This window comes from Aricia agestis, chromosome 11, assembly GCF_905147365.1.
Source record: "Aricia agestis chromosome 11, ilAriAges1.1, whole genome shotgun sequence".
Taxonomy (NCBI): domain Eukaryota; kingdom Metazoa; phylum Arthropoda; class Insecta; order Lepidoptera; family Lycaenidae; genus Aricia; species Aricia agestis.
Genome location: NC_056416.1, coordinates 5,691,192 through 5,701,036, shown reverse-complemented (window position 1 = coordinate 5,701,036; position 9,845 = coordinate 5,691,192). Strand labels below are relative to the sequence as shown.

The 9,845-nt window shown below is 35.2% G+C and overlaps 1 protein-coding gene across 2 annotated transcripts in view; it reads left to right on the top strand.

The window, feature by feature from the left end:
- The first annotated feature begins 1,582 nt into the window (after positions 1-1,582).
- The window catches only part of LOC121731776 (patched domain-containing protein 3), a 59,868-nt gene continuing 51,605 nt past the window's right edge, over positions 1,583-9,845 (top strand). For both annotated transcript variants that reach the window (XM_042121397.1, XM_042121396.1), the window contains exon 1: positions 1,583-1,712. The gene's annotated coding sequence lies outside the window, so the exon portion shown is untranslated. The remainder of the gene's footprint in view (positions 1,713-9,845) is intronic.

Below are 9,845 nucleotides of genomic sequence, written 5' to 3'. Positions count from 1 at the left end.
TAAGTCACCATAAAGCGCTTCATGTTGGGTACATGGCACTTCATATACCCAGAAAAGACCTCACAGGTCGTTACATAATAATTATTGCTATCGTTGCTGTAATCGATACTGTCATCACTTCTCTATTGAGTTACGCACGTTCCTATAAGGGCTGTCCCTAAAATTTTCATGGAGGCACGAAGTGGGTGGACGCAAAAAAATACAAAAAAAAATGAATGTAATGTTAATCTGTGGCTCAGAAGAAAAAGAGTTGACTATTGGCTTGCTTATGATTTTCATAACTTCGTCCCCACTAAGAATACAAATATTCAAAAGTATAATATGTCAACAATAATATTATTATGTCTTTTGTTTTGTAATGTCTGTAGACCACCCGACTAATTCTAACCGCTAAACAGAATTTTAATTTTCAAACAACATCTAAGTATATCCATACTAATATTATAAATGGGAAAGTGTGTCTGTCTGTCTGTTACCTCTTCACGCCCAAACCGCTGGACCGATTTTGCTGAAATTTGACATGGAGATACTTTGAGTCCGGGGAAAAAACAATGTACGGTTCCGCCACGATAAACGAGTTTTGGCGCAACGGAGTTGCGGGCGTCATCTAGTACCTATTATATTTTCTTAAATCGTTTTCATTTTCTTGAAAATAAATGGCTGCCGCTTTTCCTAATTATTAATATTCTGGTTTGGACGACGTCATCCTAAACTATTAAGCAATTAATAATTAGGTTTTATGTTAAAGTAATAATTCATTCAGTAATTATCATTCATACTTATTTTTTTTTAAATAACAGGTCCTTTTTGCGTGTCACTATTAATTTTATCATACCTATTATATAATCATGTAAAACTAGTTATAATTAAAACATTAATGGCTGTTAAAAACCTTAAACTGTTTTTTATGTGTGAAAAATTGCCAAGGGGATTAAAACTCTTGCGAATATTATAAAGTACCAAATATTTCAGGTGATAATAGTAATTAAAAATATTTTTTAATGATTACTGTAATCGCCTTTTTTATTTTAGGAATCGCTAGCCGATTCCTTTGGCATAACACTACCAACGTACGTAGGTCCGCCAACTGCCTATGAATCTGATAGGTACATAAATAATAATACAATGTACTGATATTATAAGGTTTAGTAAGATCAATAAATACTTTTTAAGATGATGATAGGCACAAACAATAAAAAAAATAATTATAGAAAAAAGTGACTCTACATTGTTCTAGTGTATTTAAAAGATTTTCTATAAAGTTTGGCAAATATTTTTCTACTTCAACGTAGACATTTAGCCCAAAGATTTTTAAATTGATATTTTACTAACCTAACAATATTATGCTCGCATTTGACCAGTGACACATTTGAGTAATAAACTAATTATTTGATTACACTATTAACAATTAACAAACATAAGTCATCGATCACACTCAAGCCTACCAACAATTATCTCCAAAAAACTCCAGCGGCTTAGTAGTGGCTAAACACTTATCCTTTTATAAAAACTTATCCAAAGCAGTTGTAGTCCTTATCTGCGAGAGTGGGGGAGTAAGTGAACATTCCGTGCTCTACCGCGCTCGGGGCCGCACTGCGCACGCGCAGGTTTTCGTTCCAAATTCGAATAATGTTTTCCGAAGTGCTCAGGTGATTCGTGTTTGTGTTTTTTTTTCAGTGTAACCGACTTAGGATTTTTAGTGATCATCCAAGGTAATTTGTTTTTATTATTTATTATTGTTATTGCAACACGATCGCATAAACTCCTTCGCGTCCGGTCACCTACTTTCACGTTGCGAATGAAAATAATTATTATTTGTATCAATAATAATAAACAATTTTTAACTATGAGATATTTTCTCATAATTAAAATCGTATATTATTTTATTTTATGGTGCACTTGTAAGTTATATAATTATACGGCGTACATAAAATGTTACATAGGTGTACCATACTGCGTACACCAATGTTAAGAACTTATATTAAATTTTTTAGTACCTACTTAATCTTGTTATTTGAATAAAAAAAATATTTAAATTTGTATAAATTGTACTTTCAAACTTTTAAATCAAAATTAGTACGAAATAATATAAACGACTTCCTTCCCTGCAAAAGAGTTCAACGATATTTATCCGTAAAAATAGGGGTTTTATAACTTTTTAATTTAATTCGTCAGAAAATAGAAATTGCTAAGGTTAATAGGTATGCCAATGAGAGTAAAAAGAACAAAACAGCGAAAGAAACAATGTAAAAATAGTCTAGAATAAAACTCTTACCCAATCAAGAAATCGTTGATGTTGGTTTGGTAATAGTATTTATTTAGTAACTTCTAGTTAAATTGAATCACAAAATGCAAGAGGTTGTATTTTTTGTTATATTTTCTGGAGGCAGGTCATTATAGCCCTGATGTCACTGCGACCCTTAAGGATCTATTGTGACTATACTGCAGCTGATAAATTGAATGATGCGGTTGGGGTTGATGCCACGAATTTCCTCTGTGGATGAGTATTCGTGGCGACCAAGGTGCCTGTTCCTGCTCTGTAGTAGAGCAGGACAGTCAAGGAGGAGGTGTATAGGTGTCTCGTCCTCCTCCTCGCAGAATCTGCAAGGAGGTTGTATATTAATTGGATGTACAGTGTACCTATATACAAGGTGTTACAAAACTTTAGGGTGAGTATGTGTTCCTGACATAGAGTTTACTCTGAAAGTAGCAGCGCTGAAAGACCATTTTTTTCACTTTTGTATGGGGAAACTCATGACGCTGGGGCGCTTGCCCATACAAAAGTGAAAAAAAAATGTTCTTTCAGCGCTGCTACTTTCACAGTGAACTCTCTACAAGTAACACATACACACGCCCTGTATTTTATAAACAACAAGTTTTCACTAATCTAGAACTCTCCTTTAAACACGGTCTATCATACACTACAAATTACAATATACTTACTGCTTATAACTTTGTTCGCGAAGGAATTTACAGATTAAGCTGGAACCGTATATTATTCCGTGATAAAATCTGTTCTATTCCATTCCCGGGAGATCAAAGAAGCCAGTCAAATGTAGTTAAAAGCGTCACTGAAAGATAGACATGACAAAATGTCTCATCTTTCTGACTACCTATTGAATTAAGAAAAACACTGTTCATTAAAAAAATGAAATTTCTATCGTTCAATTGATTTATGCCTAGTTACCTCTTCACGCCCAAACCGCAAACCGATTTGGCTGAAATTTGGTGTGGAGATAATTAGAGTCCCGGGAAAAGACATAGGATACTGTTTAATGATTTATCTCAGAAAATGTACGGTTCCCGCGCGATAATCGAATTCTGGGGCAACAGAGTTGCGTGCGTCATCTAGTCGCATATAATTTAACGTTTTCGTTAGTAAATTAATCGTTTTTAACAAGTAAAATAATACTTAATTATTTTTTTAAACAGTAAAGTGATTGTATTGTGAAATTCTCAGAGGCTCAACAACAAACGAGGATACAAAACATTTAAGAATCTTCTCGGTTTTTGTGTTAACCGTTACTTGTCCGGTCCTCCTTTCCAATAAAATCGGCACAGAATTATTTACACCTGATCTCAAGATAAGTTTTAAGCTTAAAAAATATTTGCACAAATAAATTATTATCATTTATCACACTGGCACACTTAAAACTCAATCCTGAGTCCTGACTGCCTTAAAGAGGTATTTTATAAGGTTATACGTGGGAGAGCCATGCTTCGGCACGAATGGGCCGGCTCGACCGGAGAAATACCACGTTCTCACAGAAAACCGGCGTGAAACAGCGCTTGCGCTGTGTTTCGCCGAGTGAGTGAGTTTACCGGAGGCCCAATCCCCTACCCTATTCCCTTCCCTACCCTCCCCTATTCCCTTCCCTACCCTCCCCTATTCCCTTCCCTTCTCTACCCTCCCCTATTCCCTTCCCTTTCCTTCCTTACCCTTCCCTATTACCCTGTTCCCTCTTAAAAGGCCGGCAACGCACTTGCAGCTCTTCTGATGCTGCGAGTGTCCATGGGCGACGGAAGTTGCTTTCCATCAGGTGACCCGTTTGCTCGTTTGCCCCCTTTATTTCATTAAAAAAAAAAAAGGTTAAAGTTTAATTAATACCTTTAACTAACTTTAATAACTTTAACTTTTTAGTCAACTTCTAAAAAGGAGGGTACAGATACACTTTTCTTTTTTGTCTGTATTCTTTGCTAAGGAGGTCGTATTTAATAACTTAAACATTTTAACGAACTAATAATACATACTTAACATATTATTTCTACAATTTTTTACCAAACTGTATTTTTTTGTGATTTAACTCTAATATCTTTTAGCTAGTCTTAAGTGCTTAATAAAACTTCAACCAAGAGTTTTAAGTCATAAAGATAAAATACATTAGCTACTCTGATACGAGTGGCGACGGACCGACAGACAGCATCACAAATCTCAGAGCAAACAATAAGCAGGTAGATGGGGACAGGTGGAACCAGGTGAGTCCATTGTATGTAACAATACCTGGACTAATCTTGATTTACTACTCGACTTGTACCTTTAAAAGTAAAGGCCCCACGTTGGCCTATGGACCCATTATAATATGGTCTATATGTCTATGGTCGATTGTGCTTGTTAGGACGTTACCCACCTCATTTCGCGATTACAGTGTGTAACAAAAGTAAGTGATATTTCTTAAGGAATAAGGTGTGTATGTGTCCCTTATATAGTCAACTGTGAAAGTGGCAGCGCGGAAAGAGCAAAAAATTTTTGTGATTTGTTTTTGATTTGATTTTATGATTTTTCCTTACAAAGGTGAAAAAAAGTTGCTCTTACAGCGCTGCTACTTTCACAGTGAACTCAAAGGACACATACACACCCTAAAGTATTATAACTTAGTTTTGTAACACTCTGTATTCTGATGTTCGATAACAGTACCCAAGCTAAAAATACCTCTATAATTCGAACGACCCCTCAAGTGTTAGGCAAATCCCATAGCTTTTACTTCCTCATTGACCTTCAAACTTTGAACATTCATCATTAGCATATAAATCTATCAATAATTATGGTTTCTGTTGCTAGTTGCCACAGGTTTTGCTAGTTGTAATATTTTAAATTCATTCATGCTATTAACAAATTGATGTTCGTTATGCTGTCTAGTGTCTTCCATCTTGAATTAAAAAAAAACTTCGTGATTTATTTTAATTCCTTATTTAAAGGCTGTCTTGTCACGATTTTGTTGTCATCACAACATACATACTAACAAAATCGCATCCCGTTGTATATCACTATGAAGGTGACATACAACGGGAAGATGGCAAAAAGTGAGAAAATAAATTGACTCTCGCAATACCGGGGTAATTGGAATAAAACATTTTGATCCTTTTTTTTCTTATAGAGTCTGATTATGTGTGTTAAACATGCAAATATAAAAATGTATCCAATGATCAAGGATATTTTTTGAAAATCTGCGATCAAAAATTGCCATCATATCCTGGTAGACCTATACATATAACATAATTAGGTTTGCTTAGATCTTTAATACGCAACGAATTTTGACGCAGTTTTTTTAAGACAGAGTGATTGTAGCGAAAGTTTTTTATATGTAAATACTTGCATAATATAGTAGTGACTAGTGAATTAGTGACGTATTTACAAAAATCGTAAGTATTTCATAGTATAGCATTTACCCAAAACTCCGTTGCGCAGTGAGATGCAGATTGCAGAGCCATATGAGAACATTTCCCGGGACTCTAAGTACATATCTCATTACCACATTTCAGCAAAATCGGTTCACCGGCTTAGGCGTGAAGGAGGTATCAGATAGTCAGACAGACTTTCGTATTTAATATGATATTATATTATTACGCCCATGTGAAGACAGGCAGAATGCTAGTCTTTTGATAAAGTTAACAAATAACATAACCGGTTAAATATACTTATTTGAATTAGAATATTGCCTATTTGTTTTTGAGATCATTAATTTTAGTTAAATGACATGCAAATTTGTAAAATTGATTATATCTTTTGCTGTACTACCGTCTTCTGTTGTTTTTTAACCTACAATTTCCTGATAGAATTTTCATGTAAGTAATGAACTCGTTATTAAAAAGTGTTAACGTGAAACATCCAATTATTATATTTTGTATTACTGAAAATGTAGCAGAAAACCATATTATTTTTAAGGACTGACAAACGCTGACTGGAATAAATTTGGTGTTTTGACAGATTTATATAAAAAAGTCGGCCAAGTGCGAGCTGGACTCACCCATGAAGGGTCCCGCAGCAGCAATAAGGTTTATTTTCATAAAATTAAAAGGTTTAGATTTATTTTTATTCATCTACTTATATCATTCAATCAATTGATGTAATGAAAGTTAAATTAAGGTTTACCATTCAATACGTATAAAAAAACTACTTGCTAGATCTCGTTCAAACCTATTTTCGTTGGAAGTTTTTGTAGTAATGTACATCATATATTTTTTTTTTGACTTATCATGCCCCTACTTTAGAAGTTAGAGAGGGGGACAGACACACACACACATTTTACCACTTTGGAAGTGTATCTATCGCAGACTATTAATGTTAGAAAAAAATGATATTAGAACCATCAATATAATTTTTGAAGACCTATCCATAGATACTTCATACGCATTGGTTAGATGAAAAAGAAATTGTTTCAGTTGTACCTATGGGGACCCCTAAAATCTATATACATAAAAATGGACTTTCTAATGTGTTAGTCGCGCTAAAACTCGAAAACAGCTGGACGGATTGGGCTGATTTTAGTCTTAAAATATTCGTAGAAGTCCAGGGAAGGTTTTAAAGTGACACGAAGTTCACCGGGACAGTTTTGAATAATTCTTTCATTTCTGTATCAAAATCTTTATGCGGTTTACAGACCACATCTACTTATAAAGTTTCAATAGTATAGCTCTTATAGTTTCGGAGAAAAGTGGCTGTGACATACGGACGGACAGACTGACAGACATGACAAATCTATAAGGGTTCCGTTTTTTTCCATTTGGCTACGGAACGGATTTAGGTAAAAGTTATCTGACGATTGAAATATCGGCCCTAAGCATTTCTATTATTTTCAAATTAGGCATTGGCTCTCATCTTTAATAGGCACTGATTGATTGAGTAGTTTGCCCTTATACAAGTAACAAGCACCTATTTATATAATATTTTTTAATCGTGCACGTTCAAAATTATTTTTTCCGGGTTCTACAAGGGAATCCCTGAAGATAGTACATCCTAAAGGGCATTTCACACCGATTAAAGTTGACGATGAGAACAATAATGACGTCACTATAATTACTTTCCCAGCTTAATTTTGCTGGCGGGAAATTCCCTCAACTAAAAAAGAATAACTTTTTACTCCATCTTCAGTTTTATAGTATCGATTAACAATGCCAGTCGCTTTCCACTCTGTTGAAAATAATCGCCTTTTTCCATCTTCGAAGGTATGTGCACCTTTAATCGTATAACCCTTTATTGTCAATCTTAAATACATTTTTAAATATTAAAAGTAACACATTTTTTTATACGTGGGAGAGCCATGCTTCGGCACGAATGGGCCGGCTCGACCGGATAAATACCACGTTCTCACAGAGAACCGGCGTGAAACAGCGCTTGCGCTGTGTTTCGCCGAGTGAGTGAGTTTACCGGAGGCCCAATCCCCTAACCCCTGCGCTATTCCCTTCCCTTCCCTACCCTCCCCTATTATCCTATTCCCTCTTAAAAGGCCGGCACCGCCGCACTTGCAGCTCTTCTGATGCTGCGAGTGTCCATGGGCGACGGAAGTTGCTTTCCATCAGTTGACCCGTTTGCTCGTTTGCCCCCTTATTTCATAAAAAAAATATATTACGGATTTTTTTGACTTTGAAACTCTTGTCCTGCTACAACATGTCACTAAGGAGTACTCAAAGGATAATAATTATTTTGCATCGATATATCTACTAAGTCAATATTTAAATATGTATTATAATTACCGTGTCTCGATGTTTGTTGCCAAATGTGTCCGAAATTGCTGGATGGATTTTAATGAAATGTGTACAAAGGTTGTGTACCTATCGGGTAGATCTGAAAATCAAACTCTTTTTTGCCATACTTTTCGTCGGGTGTGAAACTTGACGAAAAGTATGGCAAAACAACGTTCGCCGGGCCATACCTACTATACTTTACACTTGCTCCATTATTTCTCCTCGTCGTATCTACTATCTAGTGACATTCATGTCGAAAGTTAATCTCAATCTAAAGAAAGTGTATCACCGTAGCGCCGAGCAGGTCATTTGCCTAGCCATGTACACTCTTACGTAACGAAGAAAGGTGTACAGACAGCATAAATGCTTCAAAACAATAAGGTTCTATCCACACGGAAACTAGATTAGATGAGGCGTGGCTTGATGCATATAAGCAATAAAAAAAATTAAATGTAAAATAGCCTGATACATATCAATTTTGTATACGCCAATATTGTCATTTTTGAAGTTTTGGATACGGTCAGAGGGCATGCGTCGCTGGCATGTCTCACGTGCGCTGTTGACTGCGCTATAACGCATGCCCTTGACGAACAGAAAAAGGCACAGTGTGGACAAAGCTAGTGGGACGTATGACTGACGCGCCCCTGAGAGGTCAGGCTGTGCAGAAGTCACAGAACCTAATTTTTGCCTACGAAATCGGACACATGGATCATTTTCTTAATGTCAGGTAATCAGCCTGAATTGTCCTTAACTTGGAAACAACAACAGCCAAGTCAGTAATCACTAAACCACTTGATTATGAAGGTTTACTATTATTTGGGTTACTATTAGTAGCTTTACGCCTGTAAAATGATATTTTAGCAGCATCTAGCATTCTAGCAATATTCAGGTGTTAATGTTGTGTTAATTGCTTATTCTGCCGACGCTACCTTCGGAGATATTTTATAATGCAACTTTACCCATATTGTAGTTACGACACGACATTTACATTTTTATAGCTTTTGTCACAAATACGTTATCAGAAACTTGCTAAGATTACATCTGTGATCATAAATTAATTTAGTCTAGTTGAGAGAAATAAAATAGAGCGCTTAATCTGAAAGACATCTAGAAAGCCATTTAGTATTAGGTAACTACGACTGTTTAGTCTTCATTCTTTTTTATTACTTTATTTATAGTACCGCTTCCAAATAAAGAATAAACAAATAAAAGGTTTGCACTTCGTGAGTGTCGGCAGAGTGGAAAAAAGAGGGATATAATTTGTATTTTTTCCTACGCCGCGCCGCCGGCGACTTATATACCTACTTCCTCAAAGTTACTCATTATCAATAATTTTTTTACTAAAGTGAGTTTAAAATTTTAACTCGGCTACTAAAAAGTTTTGATTAAAAAAAAAGAACAAAAAGTTCAGACACTTTTACTTCTTTTTTTTTAAGTCAAAACTTTTTAGTAGCCGAGTTATAATTTTAAACTCACTTTAGTAAAAAAATTATCGATTTATTTATTATTCTTAGTAACTTTATCAAACATTTAATTCTTTCGTTTTATTTTACACGCAGAGTTTGTTCTAAGGAAACTCTATAATCTATGTATATAAGGTGACTGACTGACATGGTGATCTATCAACGCACAGCCCAAACCACTGGACCGATCGGGCTGAAATTTGGCATGCAGGTAGATATTATGACGTAGGCATCCGCTAAGAAAGGATTTTGATCAATTCCACCTCCAAGGGGTTAAAATAGGGGATGAAAGTTTGTATATAATAATACTTCTTAACGCGAGCGAAGCCCCGCGCAAAAGCTCGTCTATATATAAGTTAATTTCTTCTTAAGTCTTTAAGTCTTGTACATAAAAAATATGTTTATTTTCGTATAAATTAA